The 24490-nt window shown below is 48.8% G+C and overlaps 50 non-coding genes across 50 annotated transcripts; all 50 read right to left on the bottom strand.

Annotated features, from left to right (window-relative positions):
- Positions 1–106: 106 nt before the first annotated feature.
- Positions 107–225, bottom strand: LOC123174980 (5S ribosomal RNA). The gene has a single exon (XR_006487520.1). It is a non-coding gene; the product is annotated as a 5S ribosomal RNA (ribosomal RNA).
- Positions 226–588: 363 nt separating this feature from the next.
- Positions 589–707, bottom strand: LOC123174960 (5S ribosomal RNA). Its single transcript, XR_006487501.1, has one exon. It is a non-coding gene; the product is annotated as a 5S ribosomal RNA (ribosomal RNA).
- A 367-nt stretch (positions 708–1074) lies between these two features.
- Positions 1075–1193, bottom strand: LOC123174993 (5S ribosomal RNA). The gene has a single exon (XR_006487532.1). It is a non-coding gene; the product is annotated as a 5S ribosomal RNA (ribosomal RNA).
- Positions 1194–1560: 367 nt separating this feature from the next.
- Positions 1561–1679, bottom strand: LOC123174979 (5S ribosomal RNA). Its single transcript, XR_006487519.1, has one exon. It is a non-coding gene; the product is annotated as a 5S ribosomal RNA (ribosomal RNA).
- A 367-nt stretch (positions 1680–2046) lies between these two features.
- Positions 2047–2165, bottom strand: LOC123174959 (5S ribosomal RNA). The gene has a single exon (XR_006487500.1). It is a non-coding gene; the product is annotated as a 5S ribosomal RNA (ribosomal RNA).
- Positions 2166–2532: 367 nt separating this feature from the next.
- On the bottom strand, positions 2533–2651 carry LOC123174985 (5S ribosomal RNA). The gene has a single exon (XR_006487524.1). It is a non-coding gene; the product is annotated as a 5S ribosomal RNA (ribosomal RNA).
- Positions 2652–3018: 367 nt separating this feature from the next.
- On the bottom strand, positions 3019–3137 carry LOC123174958 (5S ribosomal RNA). Its single transcript, XR_006487499.1, has one exon. It is a non-coding gene; the product is annotated as a 5S ribosomal RNA (ribosomal RNA).
- A 367-nt stretch (positions 3138–3504) lies between these two features.
- LOC123174978 (5S ribosomal RNA) lies at positions 3505–3623 on the bottom strand. Its single transcript, XR_006487518.1, has one exon. It is a non-coding gene; the product is annotated as a 5S ribosomal RNA (ribosomal RNA).
- A 363-nt stretch (positions 3624–3986) lies between these two features.
- Positions 3987–4105, bottom strand: LOC123174957 (5S ribosomal RNA). Its single transcript, XR_006487498.1, has one exon. It is a non-coding gene; the product is annotated as a 5S ribosomal RNA (ribosomal RNA).
- Positions 4106–4472: 367 nt separating this feature from the next.
- On the bottom strand, positions 4473–4591 carry LOC123174982 (5S ribosomal RNA). Its single transcript, XR_006487522.1, has one exon. It is a non-coding gene; the product is annotated as a 5S ribosomal RNA (ribosomal RNA).
- Positions 4592–4959: 368 nt separating this feature from the next.
- Positions 4960–5078, bottom strand: LOC123174963 (5S ribosomal RNA). The gene has a single exon (XR_006487504.1). It is a non-coding gene; the product is annotated as a 5S ribosomal RNA (ribosomal RNA).
- Positions 5079–5445: 367 nt separating this feature from the next.
- LOC123174996 (5S ribosomal RNA) lies at positions 5446–5564 on the bottom strand. Its single transcript, XR_006487535.1, has one exon. It is a non-coding gene; the product is annotated as a 5S ribosomal RNA (ribosomal RNA).
- Positions 5565–5931: 367 nt separating this feature from the next.
- Positions 5932–6050, bottom strand: LOC123174976 (5S ribosomal RNA). Its single transcript, XR_006487516.1, has one exon. It is a non-coding gene; the product is annotated as a 5S ribosomal RNA (ribosomal RNA).
- A 365-nt stretch (positions 6051–6415) lies between these two features.
- On the bottom strand, positions 6416–6534 carry LOC123174974 (5S ribosomal RNA). The gene has a single exon (XR_006487514.1). It is a non-coding gene; the product is annotated as a 5S ribosomal RNA (ribosomal RNA).
- A 359-nt stretch (positions 6535–6893) lies between these two features.
- On the bottom strand, positions 6894–7012 carry LOC123174967 (5S ribosomal RNA). The gene has a single exon (XR_006487508.1). It is a non-coding gene; the product is annotated as a 5S ribosomal RNA (ribosomal RNA).
- A 367-nt stretch (positions 7013–7379) lies between these two features.
- Positions 7380–7498, bottom strand: LOC123174956 (5S ribosomal RNA). The gene has a single exon (XR_006487497.1). It is a non-coding gene; the product is annotated as a 5S ribosomal RNA (ribosomal RNA).
- Positions 7499–7865: 367 nt separating this feature from the next.
- Positions 7866–7984, bottom strand: LOC123174998 (5S ribosomal RNA). Its single transcript, XR_006487537.1, has one exon. It is a non-coding gene; the product is annotated as a 5S ribosomal RNA (ribosomal RNA).
- Positions 7985–8351: 367 nt separating this feature from the next.
- Positions 8352–8470, bottom strand: LOC123174983 (5S ribosomal RNA). The gene has a single exon (XR_006487523.1). It is a non-coding gene; the product is annotated as a 5S ribosomal RNA (ribosomal RNA).
- A 367-nt stretch (positions 8471–8837) lies between these two features.
- On the bottom strand, positions 8838–8952 carry LOC123175004 (5S ribosomal RNA). Its single transcript, XR_006487542.1, has one exon. It is a non-coding gene; the product is annotated as a 5S ribosomal RNA (ribosomal RNA).
- A 367-nt stretch (positions 8953–9319) lies between these two features.
- LOC123174955 (5S ribosomal RNA) lies at positions 9320–9438 on the bottom strand. The gene has a single exon (XR_006487496.1). It is a non-coding gene; the product is annotated as a 5S ribosomal RNA (ribosomal RNA).
- Positions 9439–9805: 367 nt separating this feature from the next.
- LOC123174992 (5S ribosomal RNA) lies at positions 9806–9924 on the bottom strand. Its single transcript, XR_006487531.1, has one exon. It is a non-coding gene; the product is annotated as a 5S ribosomal RNA (ribosomal RNA).
- Positions 9925–10291: 367 nt separating this feature from the next.
- On the bottom strand, positions 10292–10410 carry LOC123174997 (5S ribosomal RNA). The gene has a single exon (XR_006487536.1). It is a non-coding gene; the product is annotated as a 5S ribosomal RNA (ribosomal RNA).
- Positions 10411–10777: 367 nt separating this feature from the next.
- LOC123174971 (5S ribosomal RNA) lies at positions 10778–10896 on the bottom strand. The gene has a single exon (XR_006487511.1). It is a non-coding gene; the product is annotated as a 5S ribosomal RNA (ribosomal RNA).
- Positions 10897–11263: 367 nt separating this feature from the next.
- Positions 11264–11378, bottom strand: LOC123175006 (5S ribosomal RNA). Its single transcript, XR_006487544.1, has one exon. It is a non-coding gene; the product is annotated as a 5S ribosomal RNA (ribosomal RNA).
- Positions 11379–11768: 390 nt separating this feature from the next.
- Positions 11769–11887, bottom strand: LOC123174988 (5S ribosomal RNA). Its single transcript, XR_006487527.1, has one exon. It is a non-coding gene; the product is annotated as a 5S ribosomal RNA (ribosomal RNA).
- Positions 11888–12254: 367 nt separating this feature from the next.
- Positions 12255–12373, bottom strand: LOC123175001 (5S ribosomal RNA). Its single transcript, XR_006487539.1, has one exon. It is a non-coding gene; the product is annotated as a 5S ribosomal RNA (ribosomal RNA).
- A 390-nt stretch (positions 12374–12763) lies between these two features.
- LOC123174966 (5S ribosomal RNA) lies at positions 12764–12882 on the bottom strand. Its single transcript, XR_006487507.1, has one exon. It is a non-coding gene; the product is annotated as a 5S ribosomal RNA (ribosomal RNA).
- Positions 12883–13248: 366 nt separating this feature from the next.
- Positions 13249–13367, bottom strand: LOC123174986 (5S ribosomal RNA). Its single transcript, XR_006487525.1, has one exon. It is a non-coding gene; the product is annotated as a 5S ribosomal RNA (ribosomal RNA).
- Positions 13368–13734: 367 nt separating this feature from the next.
- On the bottom strand, positions 13735–13849 carry LOC123175005 (5S ribosomal RNA). Its single transcript, XR_006487543.1, has one exon. It is a non-coding gene; the product is annotated as a 5S ribosomal RNA (ribosomal RNA).
- A 367-nt stretch (positions 13850–14216) lies between these two features.
- On the bottom strand, positions 14217–14335 carry LOC123174987 (5S ribosomal RNA). The gene has a single exon (XR_006487526.1). It is a non-coding gene; the product is annotated as a 5S ribosomal RNA (ribosomal RNA).
- A 367-nt stretch (positions 14336–14702) lies between these two features.
- LOC123174995 (5S ribosomal RNA) lies at positions 14703–14821 on the bottom strand. The gene has a single exon (XR_006487534.1). It is a non-coding gene; the product is annotated as a 5S ribosomal RNA (ribosomal RNA).
- Positions 14822–15188: 367 nt separating this feature from the next.
- LOC123174989 (5S ribosomal RNA) lies at positions 15189–15307 on the bottom strand. The gene has a single exon (XR_006487528.1). It is a non-coding gene; the product is annotated as a 5S ribosomal RNA (ribosomal RNA).
- A 367-nt stretch (positions 15308–15674) lies between these two features.
- Positions 15675–15793, bottom strand: LOC123174964 (5S ribosomal RNA). Its single transcript, XR_006487505.1, has one exon. It is a non-coding gene; the product is annotated as a 5S ribosomal RNA (ribosomal RNA).
- Positions 15794–16160: 367 nt separating this feature from the next.
- On the bottom strand, positions 16161–16279 carry LOC123174991 (5S ribosomal RNA). The gene has a single exon (XR_006487530.1). It is a non-coding gene; the product is annotated as a 5S ribosomal RNA (ribosomal RNA).
- Positions 16280–16646: 367 nt separating this feature from the next.
- On the bottom strand, positions 16647–16765 carry LOC123174975 (5S ribosomal RNA). Its single transcript, XR_006487515.1, has one exon. It is a non-coding gene; the product is annotated as a 5S ribosomal RNA (ribosomal RNA).
- Positions 16766–17132: 367 nt separating this feature from the next.
- Positions 17133–17251, bottom strand: LOC123174970 (5S ribosomal RNA). The gene has a single exon (XR_006487510.1). It is a non-coding gene; the product is annotated as a 5S ribosomal RNA (ribosomal RNA).
- A 367-nt stretch (positions 17252–17618) lies between these two features.
- Positions 17619–17733, bottom strand: LOC123175003 (5S ribosomal RNA). Its single transcript, XR_006487541.1, has one exon. It is a non-coding gene; the product is annotated as a 5S ribosomal RNA (ribosomal RNA).
- A 367-nt stretch (positions 17734–18100) lies between these two features.
- Positions 18101–18219, bottom strand: LOC123174977 (5S ribosomal RNA). Its single transcript, XR_006487517.1, has one exon. It is a non-coding gene; the product is annotated as a 5S ribosomal RNA (ribosomal RNA).
- Positions 18220–18586: 367 nt separating this feature from the next.
- Positions 18587–18705, bottom strand: LOC123174999 (5S ribosomal RNA). The gene has a single exon (XR_006487538.1). It is a non-coding gene; the product is annotated as a 5S ribosomal RNA (ribosomal RNA).
- A 367-nt stretch (positions 18706–19072) lies between these two features.
- LOC123174994 (5S ribosomal RNA) lies at positions 19073–19191 on the bottom strand. Its single transcript, XR_006487533.1, has one exon. It is a non-coding gene; the product is annotated as a 5S ribosomal RNA (ribosomal RNA).
- Positions 19192–19558: 367 nt separating this feature from the next.
- LOC123174965 (5S ribosomal RNA) lies at positions 19559–19677 on the bottom strand. Its single transcript, XR_006487506.1, has one exon. It is a non-coding gene; the product is annotated as a 5S ribosomal RNA (ribosomal RNA).
- Positions 19678–20043: 366 nt separating this feature from the next.
- LOC123175002 (5S ribosomal RNA) lies at positions 20044–20163 on the bottom strand. Its single transcript, XR_006487540.1, has one exon. It is a non-coding gene; the product is annotated as a 5S ribosomal RNA (ribosomal RNA).
- A 367-nt stretch (positions 20164–20530) lies between these two features.
- LOC123174973 (5S ribosomal RNA) lies at positions 20531–20649 on the bottom strand. The gene has a single exon (XR_006487513.1). It is a non-coding gene; the product is annotated as a 5S ribosomal RNA (ribosomal RNA).
- A 367-nt stretch (positions 20650–21016) lies between these two features.
- Positions 21017–21135, bottom strand: LOC123174954 (5S ribosomal RNA). Its single transcript, XR_006487495.1, has one exon. It is a non-coding gene; the product is annotated as a 5S ribosomal RNA (ribosomal RNA).
- A 367-nt stretch (positions 21136–21502) lies between these two features.
- Positions 21503–21621, bottom strand: LOC123174972 (5S ribosomal RNA). Its single transcript, XR_006487512.1, has one exon. It is a non-coding gene; the product is annotated as a 5S ribosomal RNA (ribosomal RNA).
- Positions 21622–21988: 367 nt separating this feature from the next.
- Positions 21989–22107, bottom strand: LOC123174990 (5S ribosomal RNA). Its single transcript, XR_006487529.1, has one exon. It is a non-coding gene; the product is annotated as a 5S ribosomal RNA (ribosomal RNA).
- A 367-nt stretch (positions 22108–22474) lies between these two features.
- LOC123174962 (5S ribosomal RNA) lies at positions 22475–22593 on the bottom strand. The gene has a single exon (XR_006487503.1). It is a non-coding gene; the product is annotated as a 5S ribosomal RNA (ribosomal RNA).
- Positions 22594–22960: 367 nt separating this feature from the next.
- Positions 22961–23079, bottom strand: LOC123174961 (5S ribosomal RNA). Its single transcript, XR_006487502.1, has one exon. It is a non-coding gene; the product is annotated as a 5S ribosomal RNA (ribosomal RNA).
- Positions 23080–23446: 367 nt separating this feature from the next.
- LOC123174969 (5S ribosomal RNA) lies at positions 23447–23565 on the bottom strand. The gene has a single exon (XR_006487509.1). It is a non-coding gene; the product is annotated as a 5S ribosomal RNA (ribosomal RNA).
- A 367-nt stretch (positions 23566–23932) lies between these two features.
- On the bottom strand, positions 23933–24051 carry LOC123174981 (5S ribosomal RNA). The gene has a single exon (XR_006487521.1). It is a non-coding gene; the product is annotated as a 5S ribosomal RNA (ribosomal RNA).
- Between the last annotated feature and the right edge of the window lie 439 nt (positions 24052–24490).

The raw sequence follows: 24490 nt of genomic DNA, 5'->3' as shown, positions 1-24490 counted from the left end.
CATCGAGCTTAAACATATCGCAAACGTCAAACATAATATAACGGGATTAATATATATCGCGCACGTGAGACATGTTTGTCACAAGGCGCAAAAAATAATTATAAAAGGAATGCAACACGAGGACTTCCCAGGAGGTCACCCATCCTAGTACTACTCTCGCCCAAGCACGCTTAACTTCGAAGTTCTGATGGGATCCGGTGCTTTAGTGCTGGTATGATCGCATCCGACATGTTTCCCCGTCTTCGTCCCTTATGCTTGCCACTCCCAGGTCCGCTCCAAAGACGATTCTACATTCTCACTACCATTACAACCGTTCCCTAACAATGGATAATGTCCTATACTACTTACTCTCCCGCTCAATCACGGAGACGAGTTTTCCACGGTTTCCACCCCTCCATACCGCAGCAACACGAGTTTTTTCCACCCCTTTCAGAACGCGCTCTTCGCGCCACAAAGCCGCCCCAAGACGCGCGAGCAATGAGCATCGAGCTTAAACATATCGCAAACGTCAAACATAATATAACGGGATTAATATATATCGCGCACGTGCGACATGTTTGTCACAAGGCGCAAAAAATAATTATAAAAGGAATGCAACACGAGGACTTCCCAGGAGGTCACCCATCCTAGTACTACTCTCGCCCAAGCACGCTTAACTTCGGAGTTCTGATGGGATCCGGTGCTTTAGTGCTGGTATGATCGCATCCGACATGTTTCCCCGTCTTCGTCCCTTATGCTTGCCACTCCCAGGTCCGCTCCAAAGACGATTCTGCATTCTCACTACCATTACAACCGTTCCCTAACAATGGATAATGTCCTATACTACTTACTCTCCCGCTCAATCACGGAGACGAGTTTTCCACGGTTTCCACCCCTCCCTCCATACCGCAGCAACACGAGTTTTTTCCACCCCTTTCAGAACGCGCTCTTCGCGCCAAAAAGGCGCCCCAAGACGCGCGAGCAATGAGCATCGAGCTTAAACATATCGCAAACGTCAAACATAATATAACGGGATTAATATATATCGCGCACGTGCGACATGTTTGTCACAAGGCGCAAAAAATAATTATAAAAGGAATGCAACACGAGGACTTCCCAGGAGGTCACCCATCCTAGTACTACTCTCGCCCAAGCACGCTTAACTTTGAAGTTCTGATGGGATCCGGTGCTTTAGTGCTGGTATGATCGCATCCGACATGTTTCCCCGTCTTCGTCCCTTATGCTTGCCACTCCCAGGTCCGCTCCAAAGACGATTCTACATTCTCACTACCATTACAACCGTTCCCTAACAATGGATAATGTCCTATACTACTTACTCTCCCGCTCAATCACGGAGACGAGTTTTCCACGGTTTCCACCCCTCCCTCCATACCGCAGCAACACGAGTTTTTTCCACCCCTTTCAGAACGCGCTCTTCGCGCCACAAAGCCGCCCCAAGACGCGCGAGCAATGAACATCGAGCTTAAACATATCGCAAACGTCAAACATAATATAACGGGATTAATATATATCGCGCACGTGCGACATGTTTGTCACAAGGCGCAAAAAATAATTATAAAAGGAATGCAACACGAGGACTTCCCAGGAGGTCACCCATCCTAGTACTACTCTCGCCCAAGCACGCTTAACTTCGAAGTTCTGATGGGATCCGGTGCTTTAGTGCTGGTATGATCGCATCCGACATGTTTCCCCGTCTTCGTCCCTTATGCTTGCCACTCCCAGGTCCGCTCCAAAGACGATTCTACATTCTCACTACCATTACAACCGTTCCCTAACAATGGATAATGTCCTATACTACTTACTCTCCCGCTCAATCACGGAGACGAGTTTTCCACGGTTTCCACCCCTCCCTCCATACCGCAGCAACACGAGTTTTTTCCACCCCTTTCAGAACGCGCTCTTCGCGCCACAAAGCCGCCCCAAGACGCACGAGCAATGAGCATCGAGCTTAAACATATCGCAAACGTCAAATATAATATAACGGGATTAATATATATCGCGCACGTGCGACATGTTTCTCACAAGGCGCAAAAAATAATTATAAAAGGAATGCAACACGAGGACTTCCCAGGAGGTCACCCATCCTAGTACTACTCTCGCCCAAGCACGCTTAACTTCGGAGTTCTGATGGGATCCGGTGCTTTAGTGCTGGTATGATCGCATCCGACATGTTTCCCCGTCTTCGTCCCTTATGCTTGCCACTCCCAGGTCCGCTCCAAAGACGATTCTACATTCTCACTACCATTACAACCGTTCCCTAACAATGGATAATGTCCTATACTACTTACTCTCCCGCTCAATCACGGAGACGAGTTTTCCACGGTTTCCACCCCTCCCTCCATACCGCAGCAACACGAGTTTTTTCCACCCCTTTCAGAACGCGCTCTTCGCGCCACAAAGCCGCCCCAAGACGCGCGAGCAATGAGCATCGAGCTTAAACATATCGCAAACGTCAAACATAATATAACGGGATTAATATATATCGCGCACGTGCGACCTGTTTGTCACAAGGCGCAAAAAATAATTATAAAAGGAATGCAACACGAGGACTTCCCAGGAGGTCAGCCATCCTAGTACTACTCTCGCCCAAGCACGCTTAACTTCGGAGTTCTAATGGGATCCGGTGCTTTAGTGCTGGTATGATCGCATCCGACATGTTTCCCCGTCTTCGTCCCTTATGCTTGCCACTCCCAGGTCCGCTCCAAAGACGATTCTACATTCTCACTACCATTACAACCGTTCCCTAACAATGGATAATGTCCTTTACTACTTACTCTCCCGCTCAATCACGGAGACGAGTTTTCCACGGTTTCCACCCCTCCCTCCATACCGCAGCAACACGAGTTTTTTCCACCCCTTTCAGAACGCGCTCTTCGCGCCACAAAGCCGCCCCAAGACGCGCGAGCAATGAGCATCGAGCTTAAACATATCGCAAACGTCAAACATAATATAACGGGATTAATATATATCGCGCACGTGCGACATGTTTGTCACAAGGCGCAAAAAATAATTATAAAAGGAATGCAACACGAGGACTTCCCAGGAGGTCACCCATCCTAGTACTACTCTCGCCCAAGCACGCTTAACTTCGGAGTTCTGATGGGATCCGGTGCTTTAGTGCTGGTATGATCGCATCCAACATGTTTCCTCGTCTTCGTCCCTTATGCTTGCCACTCCCAGGTCCGCTCCAAAGACGATTCTACATTCTCACTACCATTACAACCGTTCCCTAACAATGGATAATGTCCTATACTACTTACTCTCCCGCTCAATCACGGAGACGAGTTTTCCACGGTTTCCACCCCTCCCTCCATACCGCAGCAACACGAGTTTTTTCCACCCCTTTCAGAACGCGCTCTTCGCGCCACAAAGCCGCCCCAAGACGCGCGAGCAATGAACATCGAGCTTAAACATATCGCAAACGTCAAACATAATATAACGGGATTAATATATATCGCGCACGTGAGACATGTTTGTCACAAGGCGCAAAAAATAATTATAAAAGGAATGCAACACGAGGACTTCCCAGGAGGTCACCCATCCTAGTACTACTCTCGCCCAAGCACGCTTAACTTCGAAGTTCTGATGGGATCCGGTGCTTTAGTGCTGGTATGATCGCATCCGACATGTTTCCCCGTCTTCGTCCCTTATGCTTGCCACTCCCAGGTCCGCTCCAAAGACGATTCTACATTCTCACTACCATTACAACCGTTCCCTAACAATGGATAATGTCCTATACTACTTACTCTCCCGCTCAATCACGGAGACGAGTTTTCCACGGTTTCCACCCCTCCATACCGCAGCAACACGAGTTTTTTCCACCCCTTTCAGAACGCGCTCTTCGCGCCACAAAGCCGCCCCAAGACGCGCGAGCAATGAGCATCGAGCTTAAACATATCGCAAACGTCAAACATAATATAACGGGATTAATATATATCGCGCACGTGCGACATGTTTGTCACAAGGCGCAAAAAATAATTATAAAAGGAATGCAACACGAGGACTTCCCAGGAGGTCACCCATCCTAGTACTACTCTCGCCCAAGCACGCTTAACTTCGGAGTTCTGATGGGATCCGGTGCTTTAGTGCTGGTATGATCGCATCCGACATGTTTCCCCGTCTTCGTCCCTTATGCTTGCCACTCCCAGGTCCGCTCCAAAGACGATTCTGCATTCTCACTACCATTACAACCGTTCCCTAACAATGGATAATGTCCTATACTACTTACTCTCCCGCTCAATCACGGAGACGAGTTTTCCACGGTTTCCACCCCTCCCTCCATACCGCAGCAACACGAGTTTTTTCCACCCCTTTCAGAACACGCTCTTCGCGCCAAAAAGGCGCCCCAAGACGCGCGAGCAATGAGCATCGAGCTTAAACATATCGCAAACGTCAAACATAATATAACGGGATTAATATATATCGCGCACGTGCGACATGTTTGTCACAAGGCGCAAAAAATAATTATAAAAGGAATGCAACACGAGGACTTCCCAGGAGGTCACCCATCCTAGTACTACTCTCGCCCAAGCACGCTTAACTTCGGAGTTCTGATGGGATCCGGTGCTTTAGTGCTGGTATGATCGCAAACCGACATGTTTCCCCGTCTTCGTCCCTTATGCTTGCCACTCCCAGGTCCGCTCCAAAGACGATTCTACATTCTCACTACCATTACAACCGTTCCCTAACAAAGGATAATGTCCTATACTACTTACTCTCCCGCTCAATCACGGAGACGAGTTTTCCACGGTTTCCACCCCTCCCTCCATACCGCAGCAACACGAGTTTTTTCCACCCCTTTCAGAACGCGCTCTTCGCGCCACAAAGCCGCCCCAAGACGCGCGAGCAATGAGCATCGAGCTTAAACATATCGCAAACTTCAAACATAATATAACGAGATTAATATATATCGCGCACGTGCGACATGTTTGTCACAAGGCGCAAAAAATAATTATAAAAGGAATGCAACACGAGGACTTCCCAGGAGGTCACCCATCCTAGTACTACTCTCGCCCAAGCACGCTTAACTTCGGAGTTCTAATGGGATCCGGTGCTTTAGTGCTGGTATGATCGCATCCGACATGTTTCCCCGTCTTCGTCCCTTATGCTTGCCACTCCCAGGTCCGCTCCAAAGACGATTCTACATTCTCACTACCATTACAACCGTTCCCTAACAATGGATAATGTCCTTTACTACTTACTCTCCCGCTCAATCACGGAGACGAGTTTTCCACGGTTTCCACCCCTCCCTCCATACCGCAGCAACACGAGTTTTTTCCACCCCTTTCAGAACGCGCTCTTCGCGCCACAAAGCCGCCCCAAGACGCGCGAGCAATGAGCATCGAGCTTAAACATATCGCAAACGTCAAACATAATATAACGGGATTAATATATATCGCGCACGTGCGACATGTTTGTCACAAGGCGCAAAAAATAATTATAAAAGGAATGCAACACGAGGACTTCCTAGGAGGTCACCCATCCTAGTACTACTCTCGCCCAAGCACGCTTAACTTCGGAGTTTTGATGGGATCCGGTGCTTTAGTGCTGGTATGATCGCATCCGACATGTTTCCCCGTCTTCGTCCCTTATGCTTGCCACTCCCAGGTCCGCTCCAAAGACGATTCTACATTCTCACTACCATTACAACCGTTCCCTAACAATGGATAATGTCCTATACTACTTACTCTCCCGCTCAATCACGGAGACGAGTTTTCCACGGTTTCCACCCCTCCCTCCATACCGCAGCAACACGAGTTTTTTCCACCCCTTTCAGAACGCGCTCTTCGCGCCACAAAGCCGCCCCAAGACGCGCGAGCAATGAACATCGAGCTTAAACATATCGCAAACGTCAAACATAATATAACGGGATTAATATATATCGCGCACGTGCGACATGTTTGTCACAAGGCGCAAAAAATAATTATAAAAGGAATGCAACACGAGGACTTCCCAGGAGGTCACCCATCCTAGTACTACTCTCGCCCAAGCACGCTTAACTTCGAAGTTCTGATGGGATCCGGTGCTTTAGTGCTGGTATGATCGCATCCGACATGTTTCCCCGTCTTCGTCCCTTATGCTTGCCACTCCCAGGTCCGCTCCAAAGACGATTCTACATTCTCACTACCATTACAACCGTTCCCTAACAATGGATAATGTCCTATACTACTTACTCTCCCGCTCAATCACGGAGACGAGTTTTCCACGGTTTCCACCCCTCCCTCCATACCGCAGCAACACAAGTTTTTTCCACCCCTTTCAGAACGCGCTCTTCGCGCCACAAAGCCGCCCCAAGACGCGCGAGCAATGAGCATCGAGCTTAAACATATCGCACGTGCGACATAATATAACGGGATTAATATATATCGCGCACGTGCGACATGTTTGTCACAAGGCGCAAAAAATAATTATAAAAGGAATGCAACACGAGGACTTCCCAGGAGGTCACCCATCCTAGTACTACTCTCGCCCAAGCACGCTTAACTTCGGAGTTCTGATGGGATCCGGTGCTTTAGTGCTGGTATGATCGCATCTTCCCCGTCTTCGTCCCTTATGCTTGCCACTCCCAGGTCCGCTTCAAAGACGATTCTACATTCTCACTACCATTACAACCGTTCCCTAACAATGGATAATGTCCTATACTACTTACTCTCCCGCTCAATCACGGAGACGAGTTTTCCACGGTTTCCACCCCTCCCTCCATACCGCAGCAACACGAGTTTTTTCCACCCCTTTCAGAACGCGCTCTTCGCGCCACAAAGCCGCCCCAAGACGCGCGAGCAATGAGCATCGAGCTTAAACATATCGCAAACGTCAAACATAATATAACGGGATTAATATATATCGCGCACGTGCGACATGTTTGTCACAAGGCGCAAAAAATAATTATAAAAGGAATGCAACACGAGGACTTCCCAGGAGGTCACCCATCCTAGTACTACTCTCGCCCAAGCACGCTTAACTTCGGAGTTCTGATGGGATCCGGTGCTTTAGCGCTGGTATGATCGCATCCGACATGTTTCCCCGTCTTCGTCCCTTATGCTTGCCACTCCCAGGTCCGCTCCAAAGACGATTCTACATTCTCACTACCATTACAACCGTTCCCTAACAATGGATAATGTCCTATACTACTTACTCTCCCGCTCAATCACGGAGACGAGTTTTCCACGGTTTCCACCCCTCCCTCCATACCGCAGCAACACGAGTTTTTTCCACCCCTTTCAGAACGCGCTCTTCGCGCCAAAAAGGCGCCCCAAGACGCGCGAGCAATGAGCATCGAGCTTAAACATATCGCAAACGTCAAACATAATATAACGGGATTAATATATATCGCGCACGTGCGACATGTTTGTCACAAGGCGCAAAAAATAATTATAAAAGGAATGCAACACGAGGACTTCCCAGGAGGTCACCCATCCTAGTACTACTCTCGCCCAAGCACGCTTAACTTCGGAGTTCTGATGGGATCCGGTGCTTTAGTGCTGGTATGATCGCATCCGACATGTTTCCCCGTCTTCGTCCCTTATGCTTGCCACTCCCAGGTCCGCTCCAAAGACGATTCTACATTCTCACTACCATTACAACCGTTCCCTAACAATGGATAATGTCCTATACTACTTAATCTCCCGCTCAATCACGGAGACGAGTTTTCCACGGTTTCCACCCCTCCCTCCATACCGCAGCAACACGAGTTTTTTCCACCCCTTTCAGAACACGCTCTTCGCGCCACAAAGCCGCCCCAAGACGCGTGAGCAATGAGCATCGAGCTTAAACATATCGCAAACGTCAAACATAATATAACGGGATTAATATATATCGCGCACGTGCGACATGTTTGTCACAAGGCGCAAAAAATAATTATAAAAGGAATGCAACACGAGGACTTCCCAGGAGGTCACCCATCCTTGTACTACTCTCGCCCAAGCACAATTAACTTCGGAGTTCTGATGGGATCCGGTGCTTTAGTGCTGGTATGATCGCATCCGACATGTTTCCCCGTCTTCGTCCCTTATGCTTGCCACTCCCAGGTCCGCTCCAAAGACGATTCTACATTCTCACTACCATTACAACCGTTCCCTAACAATGGATAATGTCCTATACTACTTACTCTCCCGCTCAATCACGGAGACGAGTTTTCCACGGTTTCCACCCCTCCCTCCATACCGCAGCAACACGAGTTTTTTCCACCCCTTTCAGAACGCGCTCTTCGCGCCACAAAGCCGCCCCAAGACGCGCGAGCAATGAGCATCGAGCTTAAACATATCGCAAACGTCAAACATAATATAACGGGATTAATATATATCGCGCACGTGCGACATGTTTGTCACAAGGCGCAAAAAATAATTATAAAAGGAATGCAACACGAGGACTTCCCAGGAGGTCACCCATCATAGTACTACTCTCGCCCAAGCACGCTTAACTTCGGAGTTCTGATGGGATCCGATGCTTTAGTGCTGGTATGATCGCATCCGACATGTTTCCCCGTCTTCGTCCCTTATGCTTGCCACTCCCAGGTCCGCTCCAAAGACGATTCTACATTCTCACTACCATTACAACCATTCCCTAACAATGGATAATGTCCTATACTACTTACTCTCCCGCTCAATCACGGAGACGAGTTTTCCACGGTTTTCACCCCTCCCTCCATACCGCAGCAACACGAGTTTTTTTCACCCCTTTCAGAACGCGCTCTTCGCGCCACAAAGCCGCCCCAAGACGCGCGAGCAATGAGCATCGAGCTTAAACATATCGCAAACGTCAAACATAATATAACGGGATTAATATATATCGCGCACGTGCGACATGTTTGTCACAAGGCGCAAAAAATAATTATAAAAGGAATGCAACACGAGGACTGGGAGGTCACCCATCCTAGTACTACTCTCGCCCAAGCACGCTTAACTTCGGAGTTCTGATGGGATCCGGTGCTTTAGTGCTGGTATGATCGCATCCGACATGTTTCCCTGTCTTCGTCCCTTATGCTTGCCACTCCCAGGTCCGCTCCAAAGACGATTCTACATTCTCACTACCATTACAACCGTTCCCTAACAATGGATAATGTCCTATACTACTTACTCTCCCGCTCAATCACGGAGACGAGTTTTCCACGGTTTCCACCCCTCCCTCCATACCGCAGCAACACGAGTTTTTTCCACCCCTTTCAGAACGCGCTCTTCACGCCACAAAGCCGCCCCAAGACGCGCGAGCAATGAGCATCGAGCTTAAACATATCGCAAACGTCAAACATAATATAACGGGATTAATATATATCGCGCACGTGCGACATGTTTGTCACAAGGCACAAAAAATAATTATAAAAGGAATGCAACACGAGGACTTCCCAGGAGGTCACCCATCCTAGTACTACTCTCGCCCAAGCACGCTTAACTTCGGAGTTCTGATGGGATCCGGTGCTTTAGTGCTGGTATGATCGCATCCGACATGTTTCCCCGTCTTCGTCCCTTATGCTTGCCACTCCCAGGTCCGCTCCAAAGACGATTCTACATTCTCACTACCATTACAACCGTTTCCTAACAATGGATAATGTCCTATACTACTTACTCTCCCGCTCAATCACGGAGACGAGTTTTCCACGGTTTCCACCCCTCCCTCCATACCGCAGCAACACGAGTTTTTTCCACCCCTTTCAGAACGCGCTCTTCGCGCCACAAAGCCGCCCCAAGACGCGCGAGCAATGAGCATCGAGCTTAAACATATCGCAAACGTCAAACATAATATAACGGGATTAATATATATCGCGCACGTGCGACATGTTTGTCACAAGGCGCAAAAAATAATTATAAAAGGAATGCAACACGAGGACTTCCCAGGAGGTCACCCATCCTAGTACTACTCTCTCCCAAGCACGCTTAACTTCGGAGTTCTGATGGGATCCGGTGCTTTAGTGCTGGTATGATCGCATCCGACATGTTTCCCCGTCTTCGTCCCTTATGCTTGCCACTCCCAGGTCCGCTCCAAAGACGATTCTACATTCTCACTACCGTTACAACCGTTCCATAACAATGGATAATGTCCTATACTACTTACTCTCCCGCTCAATCACGGAGACGAGTTTTCCACGGTTTCCACCCCTCCCTCCATACCGCAGCAACACGAGTTTTTTCCACCCCTTTCAGAACGCGCTCTTCGCGCCACAAAGCCGCCCCAAGACGCGCGAGCAATGAGCATCGAGCTTAAACATATCGCAAACGTCAAACATAATATAACGGGATTAATATATATCGCGCACGTGCGACATGTTTGTCACAAGGCGCAAAAACTAATTATAAAAGGAATGCAACACGAGGACTTCCCAGGAGGTCACCCATCCTAGTACTACTCTCGGCCAAGCACGGTTAACTTCGGAGTTCTGATGGGATCCGGTGCTTTAGTGCTGGTATGATCGCATCCGACATGTTTCCCCGTCTTCGTCCCTTATGCTTGCCACTCCCAGGTCCGCTCCAAAGACGATTCTACATTCTCACTATCATTACAACCGTTCCCTAACAATGGATAATGTCCTATACTACTTACTCTCCCGCTCAATCACGGAGACGAGTTTTTCACGGTTTCCACCCCTCCCTCCATACCGCAGCAACACGAGTTTTTTCCACCCCTTTCAGAACGCGCTCTTCGCGCCACAAAGCCGCCCCAAGACGCGCGAGCAATGAGCATCGAGCTTAAACATATCGCAAACGTCAAACATAATATAACGGGATTAATATATATCGCGCACATGCGACATGTTTGTCACAAGGCGCAAAAAATAATTATAAAAGGAATGCAACACGAGGACTTCCCAGGAGGTCACCCATCCTAGTACTACTCTCGCCCAAGCACGCTTAACTTCGGAGTTCTGATGGGATCCGGTGCTTTAGTGCTGGTATGATCGCACCCGACATGTTTCCCCGTCTTCGTCCCTTATGCTTGCCACTCCCAGGTCCGCTCCAAAGACGATTCTACATTCTCACTACCATTACAACCGTTCCCTAACAATGGATAATGTCCTATACTACTTACTCTCCCGCTCAATCACGGAGACGAGTTTTCCACGGTTTCCACCCCTCCCTCCATACCGTAGCAACACGAGTTTTTTCCACCCCTTTCAGAACGTGCTCTTCGCGCCACAAAGCCGCCCCAAGACGCGCGAGCAATGAGCATCGAGCTTAAACATATCGCAAACGTCAAACATAATATAACGGGATTAATATATATCGCGCACGTGCGACATGTTTGTCACAAGGCGCAAAAAATAATTATAAAAGGAATGCAACACGAGGACTGGGAGGTCACCCATCCTAGTACTACTCTCGCCGAAGCACGCTTAACTTCGGAGTTCTGATGGGATCCGGTGCTTTAGTGCTGGTATGATCGCATCCGACGTGTTTCCCCGTCTTCGTCCCTTATGCTTGCCACTCCCAGGTCCGCTCCAAAGACGATTCTACATTCTCACTACCATTACAACCGTTCCCTAACAATGGATAATGTCCTATACTACTTACTCTCCCGCTCAATCACGGAGACGAGTTTTCCACGGTTTCCACCCCTCCCTCCATACCGCAGCAACACGAGTTTTTTCCACCCCTTTCAGAACGCGCTCTTCGCGCCACAAAGCCGCCCCAAGACGCGCGAGCAATGAGCATCGAGCTTAGACATATCGCAAACGTCAAACATAATATAACGGGATTAATATATATCGCGCACGTGCGACATGTTTGTCACAAGGCGCAAAAAATAATTATAAAAGGGGTGGAAAAAAAATTATAAAAGGAATGCAACACGAGGACTTCCCAGGAGGTCACCCATCCTAGTACTACTCTCGCACAAGCACGCTTAACTTCGGAGTTCTGATGGGATCCGGTGCTTTAGTGCTGGTATGATCGCATCCGACATGTTTCCCCGTCTTCGTCCCTTATGCTTGCCACTCCCAGGTCCGCTCCAAAGACGATTCTACATTCTCACTACCATTACAACCGTTCCCTAACAATGGATAATGTCCTATACTACTTACTCTCCCGCTCAATCACGGAGACGAGTTTTCCACGGTTTCCACCCCTCCCTCCATACCGCAGCAACACGAGTTTTTTCCACCCCTTTCAGAACGCGCTCTTCGCGCCACAAAGCCGCCCCAAGACGCGCGAGCAATGAGCATCGAGCTTAAACATATCGCAAACGTCAAACATAATATAACGGGATTAATATATATCGCCCACGTGCGACATGTTTGTCACAAGGCGCAAAAAATAATTATAAAAGGAATGCAACACGAGGACTTCCCAGGAGGTCACCCATCCTAGTACTACTCTCGCCCAAGCACGCTTAACTTCGGAGTTCTGATGGGATCCGGTGCTTTAGTGCTGGTATGATCGCATCCGACATGTTTCCCCGTCTTCGTCCCTTATGCTTGCCACTCCCAGGTCCGCTCCAAAGACGATTCTACATTCTCACTACCATTACAACCGTTCCCTAACAATGGATAATGTCCTATACTACTTACTCTCCCGCTCAATCACGGAGACGAGTTTTCCATGGTTTCCACCCCTCCCTCCATACCGCAGCAACACGAGTTTTTTCCACCCCTTTCAGAACGCGCTCTTCGCGCCACAAAGCGGCCCCAAGACGCGCGAGCAATGAGCATCGAGCTTAGACATATCGCAAACGTCAAACATAATATAACGGGATTAATATATATCACGCACGTGCGACATGTTTGTCACAAGGCGCAAAAAATAATTATAAAAGGGGTGGAAAAAAAATTATAAAAGGAATGCAACACGAGGACTTCCCAGAAGGTCACCCATCCTAGTACTACTCTCGCCCAAGCACGCTTAACTTCGGAGTTCTGATGGGATCCGGTGCTTTAGTGCTGGTATGATCGCATCCGACATGTTTCCCCGTCTTCGTCCCTTATGCTTGCCACTCCCAGGTCCGCTCCAAAGACGATTCTACATTCTCACTACCATTACAACCGTTCCCTAACAATGGATAATGTCCTATACTACTTACTCTCCCGCTCAATCACGGAGACGAGTTTTCCACGGTTTCCACCCCTCCCTCCATACCGCAGCAACACGAGTTTTTCCACCCCTTTCAGAACGCGCTCTTCGCGCCACAAAGCCGCCCCAAGACGCGCGAGCAATGAGCATCGAGCTTAAACATATCGCAAACGTCAAACATAATATAACGGGATTAATATATATCGCGCACGTGCGACATGTTTGTCACAAGGCGCAAAAAATAATTATAAAAGGAATGCAACACGAGGACTTCCCAGGAGGTCACCCATCATAGTACTACTCTCGCCCAAGCACGCTTAACTTCGGAGTTCTGATGGGATCCGATGCTTTAGTGCTGGTATGATCGCATACGACATGTTTCCCCGTCTTCGTCCCTTATGCTTGCCACTCCCAGGTCCGCTCCAAAGACGATTCTACATTCTCACTACCATTACAACCGTTCCCTAACAATGGATAATGTCCTATACTACTTACTCTCCCGCTCAATCACGGAGACGAGTTTTCCACGGTTTCCACCCCTCCCTCCATACCGCAGCAACACGAGTTTTTTCCACCCCTTTCAGAACGCGCTCTTCGCGCCGCAAAGCCGCCCCAAGACGCGCGAGCAATGAGCATCGAGCTAAAACATATCGCAAACGTCAAACATAATATAACGGGATTAATATATATCGCGCACGTGCGACATGTTTGTCACAAGGCGCAAAAAATAATTGTAAAAGGAATGCAACACGAGGACTGGGAGGTCACCCATCCTAGTACTACTCTCGCCCAAGCACGCTTAACTTCGGAGTTCTGATGGGATCCGGTGCTTTAGTGCGGGTATGATCGCATCCGACATGTTTCCCCGTCTTCGTCCCTTATGCTTGCCACTCCCAGGTCCGCTCCAAAGACGATTCTACATTCTCACTACCATTACAACCGTTCCCTAACAATGGATAATGTCCTATACTACTTACTCTCCCGCTCAATCACGGAGACGAGTTTTCCACGGTTTCCACCCCTCCCTCCATACCGCAGCAACACGAGTTTTTTCCACCCCTTTCAGAATGCGCTCTTCGCGCCACAAAGCCGGCCCAAGACGCGCGAGCAATGAGCATCGAGCTTAAACATATCGCAAACGTCAAACATAATATAACGGGATTAATATATATCGCGCACGTGCGACATGTTTGTCACAAGGCACAAAAAATAATTATAAAAGGAATGCAACACGAGGACTTCCCAGGAGGTCACCCATCCTAGTACTACTCTCACCCAAGCACGCTTAACTTCGGAGTTCTGATGGGATCCAGTGCTTTAGTGCTGGTATGATCGCATCCGACATGTTTCCCCGTCTTCGTCCCTTATGCTTGCCACTCCCAGGTCCGCTCCAAAGACGATTCTACATTCTCACTACCATTACAACCGTTTCCTAACAATGGATAATGTCCTATACTACTTACTCTCCCGCTCAATCACGGAGACGAGTTTTCCACGGTTTCCACCCCTCCCTCCATACCGCAGCAACACGAGTTTTTTCCACCCCTTTCAGAACGCGCTCTTCGCGCCACAAAGCCGCCCCAAGACGCGCGAGCAATGAGCATCGAGCTTAAACATATCGCAAACGTCAAACATAATATAACGGGATTAATATATATCGCGCACGTGCGACATGTTTGTCACAAGGCGCAAAAAATAATTATAAAAGGAATGCAACACGAGGACTTCCTAGGAGGTCACCCATCCTAGTACTACTCTCGCCCAAGCACGCTTAACTTCGGAGTTTTGATGGGATCCGGTGCTTTAGTGCTGGTATGATCGCATCCGACATGTTTCCCCGTCTTCGTCCCTTATGCTTGCCACTCCCAGGTCCGCTCCAAAGACGATTCTACATTCTCACTACCATTACAACCGTTCCCTAACAATGGATAATGTCCTATACTACTTACTCTCCCGCTCAATCACGGAGACGAGTTTTCCACGGTTTCCACCCCTCCCTCCATACCGCAGCAACACGAGTTTTTTCCACCCCTTTCAGAACGCGCTCTTCGCGCCACAAAGCCGCCCCAAGACGCGCGAGCAATGAGCATCGAGCTTAAACATATCGCAAACGTCAAACATAATATAACGTGATTAATATATATCGCGCACGTGCGACATGTTTGTCACAAGGCGCAAAAAATAATTATAAAAGGAATGCAACACGAGGACTTCCCAGGAGGTCACCCATCCTAGTACTACTCTCGCCCAAGCACGCTTAACTTCGGAGTTCTGATGGGATCCGGTGCTTTAGTGCTGGTATGATCGCATCCGACATGTTTCCCCGTCTTCGTCGCTTATGCTTGCCACTCCCAGGTCCGCTCCAAAGACGATTCTACATTCTCACTACCATTACAACCGTTCCCTAACAATGGATAATGTCCTATACTACTTACTCTCCCGCTCAATCACGGAGACGAGTTTTCCACGGTTTCCACCCCTCCCTCCATACCGCAGCAACACGAGTTTTTTCCACCCCTTTCAGAACGCGCTCTTCGCGCCACAAAGCCGCCCCAAGACGCGCGAGCAATGAGCATCGAGCTTAAACATATCGCAAACGTCAAACATAATATAACGGGATTAATATATATCGCGCACGTGCGACATGTTTGTCACAAGGCGCAAAAAATAATTATAAAAGGAATGCAACACGAGGACTTCCCAGGAGGTCACCCATCCTAGTACTACTCTCGCCCAAGCACGCTTAACTTCGGAGTTCTGATGGGATCCGGTGCTTTAGTGCTGGTATGATCGCATACGACATGTTTCCCCGTCTTCGTCCCTTATGCTTGCCACTCCCAGGTCCGCTCCAAAGACGATTCTACATTCTCACTACCATTACAACCGTTCCCTAACAATGGATAATGTCCTATACTACTTACTCTCCCGCTCAATCACGGAGACGAGTTTTCCACGGTTTCCACCCCTCCCTCCATACCGCAGCAACACGAGTTTTTTCCACCCCTTTCAGAACGCGCTCTTCGCGCCACAAAGCCGCCCCAAGACGCGCGAGCAATGAGCATCGAGCTTAAACATATCGCAAACGTCAAACATAATATAACGGGATTAATATATATCGCGCACGTGCGACATGTTTGTCACAAGGCGCAAAAAATAATTATAAAAGGAATGCAACACGAGGACTTCCCAGGAGGTCACCCATCCTAGTACTACTCTCTCCCAAGCACGCTTAACTTCGGAGTTCTGATGGGATCCGGTGCTTTAGTGCTGGTATGATCGCATCCGACATGTTTCCCCGTCTTCGTCCCTTATGCTTGCCACTCCCAGGTCCGCTCCAAAGACGATTCTACATTCTCACTACCATTACAACCGTTCCCTAACAATGGATAATGTCCTATACTACTTACTCTCCCGCTCAATCACGGAGACAAGTTTTCCACGGTTTCCACCCCTCCCTCCATACCGCAGCAACACGAGTTTTTTCCACCCCTTTCAGAACGCGCTCTTCGCGCCACAAAGCCGCCCCAAGACGCGCGAGCAATGAGCATCGAGCTTAAACATATCGCAAACGTCAAACATAATATAACGGGATTAATATATATCGCGCACGTGCGACATGTTTGTCACAAGGCGCAAAAACTAATTATAAAAGGAATGCAACACGAGGACTTCCCAGGAGGTCACCCATCCTAGTACTACTCTCGCCCAAGCACGGTTAACTTCGGAGTTCTGATGGGATCCGGTGCTTTAGTGCTGGTATGATCGCATCCGACATGTTTCCCCGTCTTCGTTCCTTATGCTTGCCACTCCCAGCTCCGCTCCAAAGACGATTCTACATTCTCACTATCATTACAACCGTTCCCTAACAATGGATAATGTCCTATACTACTTACTCTCCCGCTCAATCACGGAGACGAGTTTTTCACGGTTTCCACCCCTCCCTCCATACCGCAGCAACACGAGTTTTTTCCACCCCTTTCAGAACGCGCTCTTCGCGCCACAAAGCCGCCCCAAGACGCGCGAGCAATGAGCATCGAGCTTAAACATATCGCAAACGTCAAACATAATATAATGGGATTAATATATATCGCGCACATGCGACATGTTTGTCACAAGGCGCAAAAAATAATTATAAAAGGAATGCAACACGAGGACTTCCCAGGAGGTCACCCATCCTAGTACTACTCTCGCCCAAGCACGCTTAACTTCGGAGTTCTGATGGGATCCGGTGCTTTAGTGCTGGTATGATCGCACCCCACATGTTTCCCCGTCTTCGTCCCTTATGCTTGCCACTCCCAGGTCCGCTCCAAAGACGATTCTACATTCTCACTGCCATTACAACCGTTCCCTAACAATGGATAATGTCCTATACTACTTACTCTCCCGCTCAATCACGGAGACGAGTTTTCCACGGTTTCCACCCCTCCCTCCATACCGCAGCAACACGAGTTTTTTCCACCCCTTTCAGAACGCGCTCTTCGCGCCACAAAGCCGCCCCAAGACGCGCGAGCAATGAGCATCGAGCTTAAACATATCACAAACGTCAAACATAATATAACGGGATTAATATATATCGCGCACGTGCGACATGTTTGTCACAAGGCGCAAAAAATAATTATAAAAGGAATGCAACACGAGGACTGGGAGGTCACCCATCCTAGTACTACTCTCGCCCAAGCACGCTTAACTTCGGAGTTCTGATGGGATCCGGTGCTTTAGTGCTGGTATGATCGCATCCGACATGTTTCCCCGTCTTCGTCCCTTATGCTTGCCACTCCCAGGTCCGCTCCAAAGACGATTCTACATTCTCACTACCATTACAACCGTTCCCTAACAATGGATAATGTCCTATACTACTTACTCTCCCGCTCAATCACGGAGACGAGTTTTCCACGGTTTCCACCCCTCCCTCCATACCGCAGCAACACGAGTTTTTTCCACCCCTTTCAGAACGCGCTCTTCGCGCCACAAAGCCGGCCCAAGACGCGCGAGCAATGAGCATCGAGCTTAAACATATCGCAAACGTCAAACATAATATAACGGGATTAATATATATCGCGCACGTGCGACATGTTTGTCACAAGACACAAAAAATAATTATAAAAGGAATGCAACACGAGGACTTCCCAGGAGGTCACCCATCCTAGTACTACTCTCGCCCAAGCACGCTTAACTTCGGAGTTCTGATGGGATCCGGTGCTTTAGTGCTGGTATGATCGCATCCGACATGTTTCCCCGTCTTCGTCCCTTATGCTTGCCACTCCCAGGTCCGCTCCAAAGACGATTCTACATTCTCACTACCATTACAACCGTTTCCTAACAATGGATAATGTCCTATACTACTTACTCTCCCGCTCAATCACGGAGACGAGCTTTCCACGGTTTCCACCCCTCCCTCCATACCGCAGCAACACGAGTTTTTTCCACCCCTTTCAGAACGCGCTCTTCGCGCCACAAAGCCGCCCCAAGACGCGCGAGCAATGAGCATCGAGCTTAAACATATCGCAAACGTCAAACATAATATAACGGGATTAATATATATCGCGCACGTGCGACATGTTTGTCACAAGGCGCAAAAAATAATTATAAAAGGAATGCAACACGAGGACTTCCCAGGAGGTCACCCATCCTAGTACTACTCTCTCCCAAGCACGCTTAACTTCGGAGTTCTGATGGGATCCGATGCTTTAGTGCTGGTATGATCGCATCCGACATGTTTCCCCGTCTTCGTCCCTTATGCTTGCCACTCCCAGGTCCGCTCCAAAGACGATTCTACATTCTCACTATCATTACAACCGTTCCCTAACAATGGATAATGTCCTATACTACTTACTCTCCCGCTCAATCACGGAGACGAGTTTTCCACGGTTTCCACCCCTCCCTCCATACCGCAGCAACACGAGTTTTTTCCACCCCTTTCAGAACGCGCTCTTCGCGCCACAAAGCCGCCCCAAGACGCGCGAGCAATGAGCATCGAGCTTAAACATATCGCAAACGTCAAACATAATATAACGGGATTAATATATATCGCGCACGTGCGACATGTTTGTCACAAGGCGCAAAAAATAATTATAAAAGGAATGCAACACGAGGACTTCCCAGGAGGTTACCCATCCTAGTACTACTCTCGCCCAAGCACGCTTAACTTGGGAGTTCTGATGGGATCCGGTGCTTTAGTGCTGGTATGATCGCATCCGACATGTTTCCCCGTCTTCGTCCCTTATGCTTGCCACTCCCAGGTCCGCTCCAAAGACGATTCTACATTCTCACTACCATTACAACCGTTCCCTAACAATGGATAATGTCCTATACTACTTACTCTCCCGCTCAATCACGGAGACGAGTTTTCCACGGTTTCCACCCCTCCCTCCATACCGCAGCAACACGAGTTTTTTCCACCCCTTTCAGAACGCGCTCTTCGCGCCACAAAGCCGCCCCAAGACGCGCGAGCAATGAGCATCGAGCTTAAACATATCACAAACGTCAAACATAATATAACGGGATTAATATATATCGCGCACGTGCGACATGTTTGTCACAAGGCGCAAAAAATAATTATAAAAGGAATGCAACACGAGGACTTCCCAGGAGGTCACCCATCCTAGTACTACTCTCGCCCAAGCACGCTTAACTTCGGAGTTCTGATGGGATCCGGTGCTTTAGTGCTGGTATGATCGCATCCGACATGTTTCCCCGTCTTCGTCCCTTATGCTTGCCACTCCCAGGTCCGCTCCAAAGACGATTCTACATTCTCTCTACCATTACAACCGTTCTCTAACAATGGATAATGTCCTATACTACTTACTCTCCCGCTCAATCACGGAGACGAGTTTTCCACGGTTTCCACCCCTCCCTCCATACCGCAGCAACACGAGTTTTTTCCACCCCTTCAGAACGCGCTCTTCGCGCCACAAAGCCGCCCCAAGACGCGCGAGCAATGAGCATCGAGCTTAAACATATCGCAAACGTCAAACATAATATAACGGGATTAATATATATCGCGCACGTGCGACATGTTTGTCACAAGGCGCAAAAAATAATTGTAAAAGGAATGCAACACGAGGACTTCCCAGGAGGTCACCCATCCTAGTACTACTCTCGCGCAAGCACGCTTAACTTTGGAGTTCTCATGGGATCCGGTGCTTTTAGTGCTGGTATGATCGCATCCGACATGTTTCCCCGTCTTCGTCCCTTATGCTGGCCACTCCCAGGTCCGCTCCAAAGACGATTCTACATTCTCACTACCATTACAACCGTTCCCTAACAATGGGTAATGTCCTATACTACTTACTCTCCCGCTCAATCACGGAGACGAGTTTTCCACGGTTTCCACCCCTCCCTCCATACCGCAGCAACACGAGTTTTTTCCACCCCTTTCAGAACGCGCTCTTCGCGCCACAAAGCCGCCCCAAGACGCGCGAGCAATGAGCATCGAGCTTAAACATATCGCAAACGTCAAACATAATATAACGGGATTAATATATATCGCGCACGTGCGACATGTTTGTCACAAGGCGCAAAAAATAATTATAAAAGGAATGCAACACGAGGACTTCCCAGGAGGTCACCCATCCTAGTACTACTCTCGCCCAAGCACGCTTAACTTCGGAGTTCTGATGGGATCCGGTGCTTTAGTGCTGGTATGATCGCATCTGACATGTTTCCCCGTCTTCGTCCCTTATGCTTGCCACTCCCAGGTCCGCTCCAAAGACGATTCTACATTCTCACTACCATTACAACCCTTCCCTAACAATGGATAATGTCCTATACTACTTACTCTCCCGCTCAATCACGGAGACGAGTTTTCCACGGTTTCCACCCCTCCCTCCATACCGCAGCAACACGAGTTTTTTCCACCCCTTTCAGAACGCGCTCTTCGCGCCACAAAGCCGCCCCAAGACGCGCGAGCAATGAGCATCGAGCTTAAACATATCGCAAACGTCAAACATAATATAACTGGATTAATATACATCGCGCACGTGCGACATGTTTGTCACAAGGCGCAAAAAATAATTGTAAAAGGAATGCAACACGAGGACTTCCCAGGAGGTCACCCATCCTAGTACTACTCTCGCCCAAGCACGCTTAACTTCGGAGTTCTGATGGGATCCGGTGCTTTAGTGCTGGTATGATCGCATCCGACATGTTTCCCCGTCTTCGTCCCTTATGCTGGCCACTCCCAGGTCCGCTCCAAAGACGATTCTACATTCTCACTACCATTACAACCGTTCCCTAACAATGGGTAATGTCCTATACTACTTACTCTCCCGCTCAATCACGGAGACGAGTTTTCCACGGTTTCCACACCTCCCTCCATACCGCAGCAACACGAGTTTTTTCCACCCCTTTCAGAACGCGCTCTTCGCGCCACAAAGCCGCCCCAAGACGCGCGAGCAATGAGCATCGAGCTTAAACATATCGCAAACGTCAAACATAATATAACGGGATTAATATATATCGCGCACGTGCGACATGTTTGTCACAAGGCGCAAAAAATAATTATAAAAGGAATGCAACACGAGGACTTCCCAGGAGGTCACCCATCCTAGTACTACTCTCGCCCAAGCACGCTTAACTTCGGAGTTCTGATGGGATCCGGTGCTTTAGTGCTGGTATGATCGCATCTGACATGTTTCCCCGTCTTCGTCCCTTATGCTTGCCACTCCCAGGTCCGCTCCAAAGACGATTCTACATTCTCACTACCATTACAACCGTTCCCTAACAATGGATAATGTCCTATACTACTTACTCTCCCGCTCAATCACGGAGACGAGTTTTCCACGGTTTCCACCCCTCCCTCCATACCGCAGCAACACGAGTTTTTTCCACCCCTTTCAGAACGCGCTCTTCGCGCCACAAAGCCGCCCCAAGACGCGCGAGCAATGAGCATCGAGCTTAAACATATCGCAAACGTCAAACATAATATAACGGGATTAATATACATCGCGCACGTGCGACATGTTTGTCACAAGGCGCAAAAAATAATTATAAAAGGAATGCAACACGAGGACTTCCCAGGTGGTCACCCATCCTAGTACTACTCTCGCCCAAGCACGCTTAACTTCGGAGTTCTGATGGGATCCGGTGCTTTAGTGGTGGTATGATCGCATCCGACATGTTTCCCCGTCTTCGTCCCTTATGCTGGCCACTCCCAGGTCCGCTCCAAAGACGATTCTACATTCTCACTACCATTACAACCGTTCCCTAACAATGGGTAATGTCCTATACTACTTACTCTCCCGCTCAATCACGGAGACGAGTTTTCCACGGTTTCCACCCCTCCCTCCATACCGCAGCAACACGAGTTTTTTCCACCCCTTTCAGAACGCGCTCTTCGCGCCACAAAGCCGCCCCAAGACGCGCGAGCAACGAGCATCGAGCTTAAACATATCGCAAACGTCAAACATAATATAACGGGATTAATATATATCGCGCACGTGCGACATGTTTGTCACAAGGCGCAAAAAATAATTATAAAAGGAATGCAACACGAGGACTTCCCAGGAGGTCACCCATCCTAGTACTACTCTCGCCCAAGCACGCTTAACTTCGGAGTTCTAATGGGATCCGGTGCTTTAGTGCTGGTATGATCGCATCCGACATGCTTCCCCGTCTTCGTCCCTTATGCTTGCCACTCCCAGGTCCGCTCCAAAGACGATTCTACATTCTCACTACCATTACAACCGTTCCCTAACAATGGATAATGTCCTATACTACTTACTCTCCCGCTCAATCACGGAGACGAGTTTTCCACGGTTTCCACCCCTCCCTCCATACCGCAGCAACACGAGTTTTTTCCACCCCTTTCAGAACGCGCTCTTCGCGCCACAAAGCCGCCCCAAGACGCGCGAGCAATGAGCATCGAGCTTAAACATATCGCAAACGTCAAACATAATATAACGGGATTAATATATATCGCGCACGTGCGACATGTTTGTCACAAGGCGCAAAAAATAATTATAAAAGGAATGCAACACGAGGACTTCCCAGGTGGTCACCCATCCTAGTACTACTCTCGCCCAAGCACGCTTAACTTCGGAGTTCTGATGGGATCCGGTGCTTTAGTGCTGGTATGATCGCATCCGACATGTTTCCCCGTCTTCGTCCCTTATGCTTGCCACTTCCAGGTCCGCTGCAAAGACGATTCTACATTCTCACTACCATTACAACCGTTCCCTAACAATGGATAATGTCCTATACTACTTACTCTCCCGCTCAATCACGGAGACGAGTTTTCCACGGTTTCCACCCCTCCCTCCATACCGCAGCAACACGAGTTTTTTCCACCCCTTTCAGAACGCGCTCTTCGCGCCACAAAGCCGCCCCAAGACGCGCGAGCAATGAGCATCGAGCTTAAACATATCGCAAACGTCAAACATAATATAACGGGATTAATATATATCGCGCACGTGCGACATGTTTGTCACAAGGCGCAAAAAATAATTATAAAAGGAATGCAACACGAGGACTTCCCAGGAGGTCACCCATCCTAGTACTACTCTCGCCCAAGCACGCTTAACTTCGGAGTTCTGATGGGATCCGGTGCTTTGGTGCTGGTATGATCGCATCCGACATGTTTCCCCGTCTTCGTCCCTTATGCTTGCCACTCCCAGGTCCGCTCCAAAGACGATTCTACATTCTCACTACCATTACAACCGTTCCCTAACAATGGATAATGTCCTATACTACTTACTCTCCCGCTCAATCACGGAGACGAGTTTTCCACGGTTTCCACCCCTCCCTCCATACCGTAGCAACACGAGTTTTTTCCACCCCTTTCAGAACGCGCTCTTCGCGCCACAAAGCCGCCCCAAGACGCGCGAGCAATCAGCATCGAGCTTAAACATATCGCAAACGTCAAACATAATATAACGGGATTAATATATATCGCGCACGTGCGACATGTTTGTCACAAGGCGCAAAAAATAATTATAAAAGGAATGCAACACGAGGACTTCCCAGGAGGTCACCCATCCTAGTACTACTCTCGCCCAAGCATGCTTAACTTCGGAGTTCTGATGGGATCCGGTGCTTTAGTGCTGGTATGATCGCATCCGACATGTTTCCCCGTCTTCGTCCCTTATGCTTGCCACTCCCAGGTCCGCTCCAAAGACGATTCTATATTCTCACTACCATTACAACCGTTCCCTAACAATGGATAATGTCCTATACTACTTACTCTCCCGCTCAATCACGGAGACGAGTTTTCCACGGTTTCCACCCCTCCCTCCATACCGCAGCAACACGAGTTTTTTCCACCCCTTTCAGAACGCGCTCTTCGCGCCACAAAGCCGCCCCAAGACGCGCGAGCAATGAGCATCGAGCTTAAACATATCGCAAACGTCAAACATAATATAACGGGATTAATATATATCGCGCACGTGCGACATGTTTGTCACAAGGCGCAAAAAATAATTATAAAAGGAATGCAACACGAGGACTTCCCAGGAGGTCACCCATCCTAGTACTACTCTCGCGCAAGCACGCTTAACTTC

The sequence above is a fragment of the Triticum aestivum genome, unplaced genomic scaffold, assembly GCF_018294505.1.
Source record: "Triticum aestivum cultivar Chinese Spring unplaced genomic scaffold, IWGSC CS RefSeq v2.1 scaffold18804, whole genome shotgun sequence".
Classification (NCBI taxonomy): domain Eukaryota; kingdom Viridiplantae; phylum Streptophyta; class Magnoliopsida; order Poales; family Poaceae; genus Triticum; species Triticum aestivum.
This window is presented reverse-complemented; position numbering and strand designations above follow the sequence as displayed.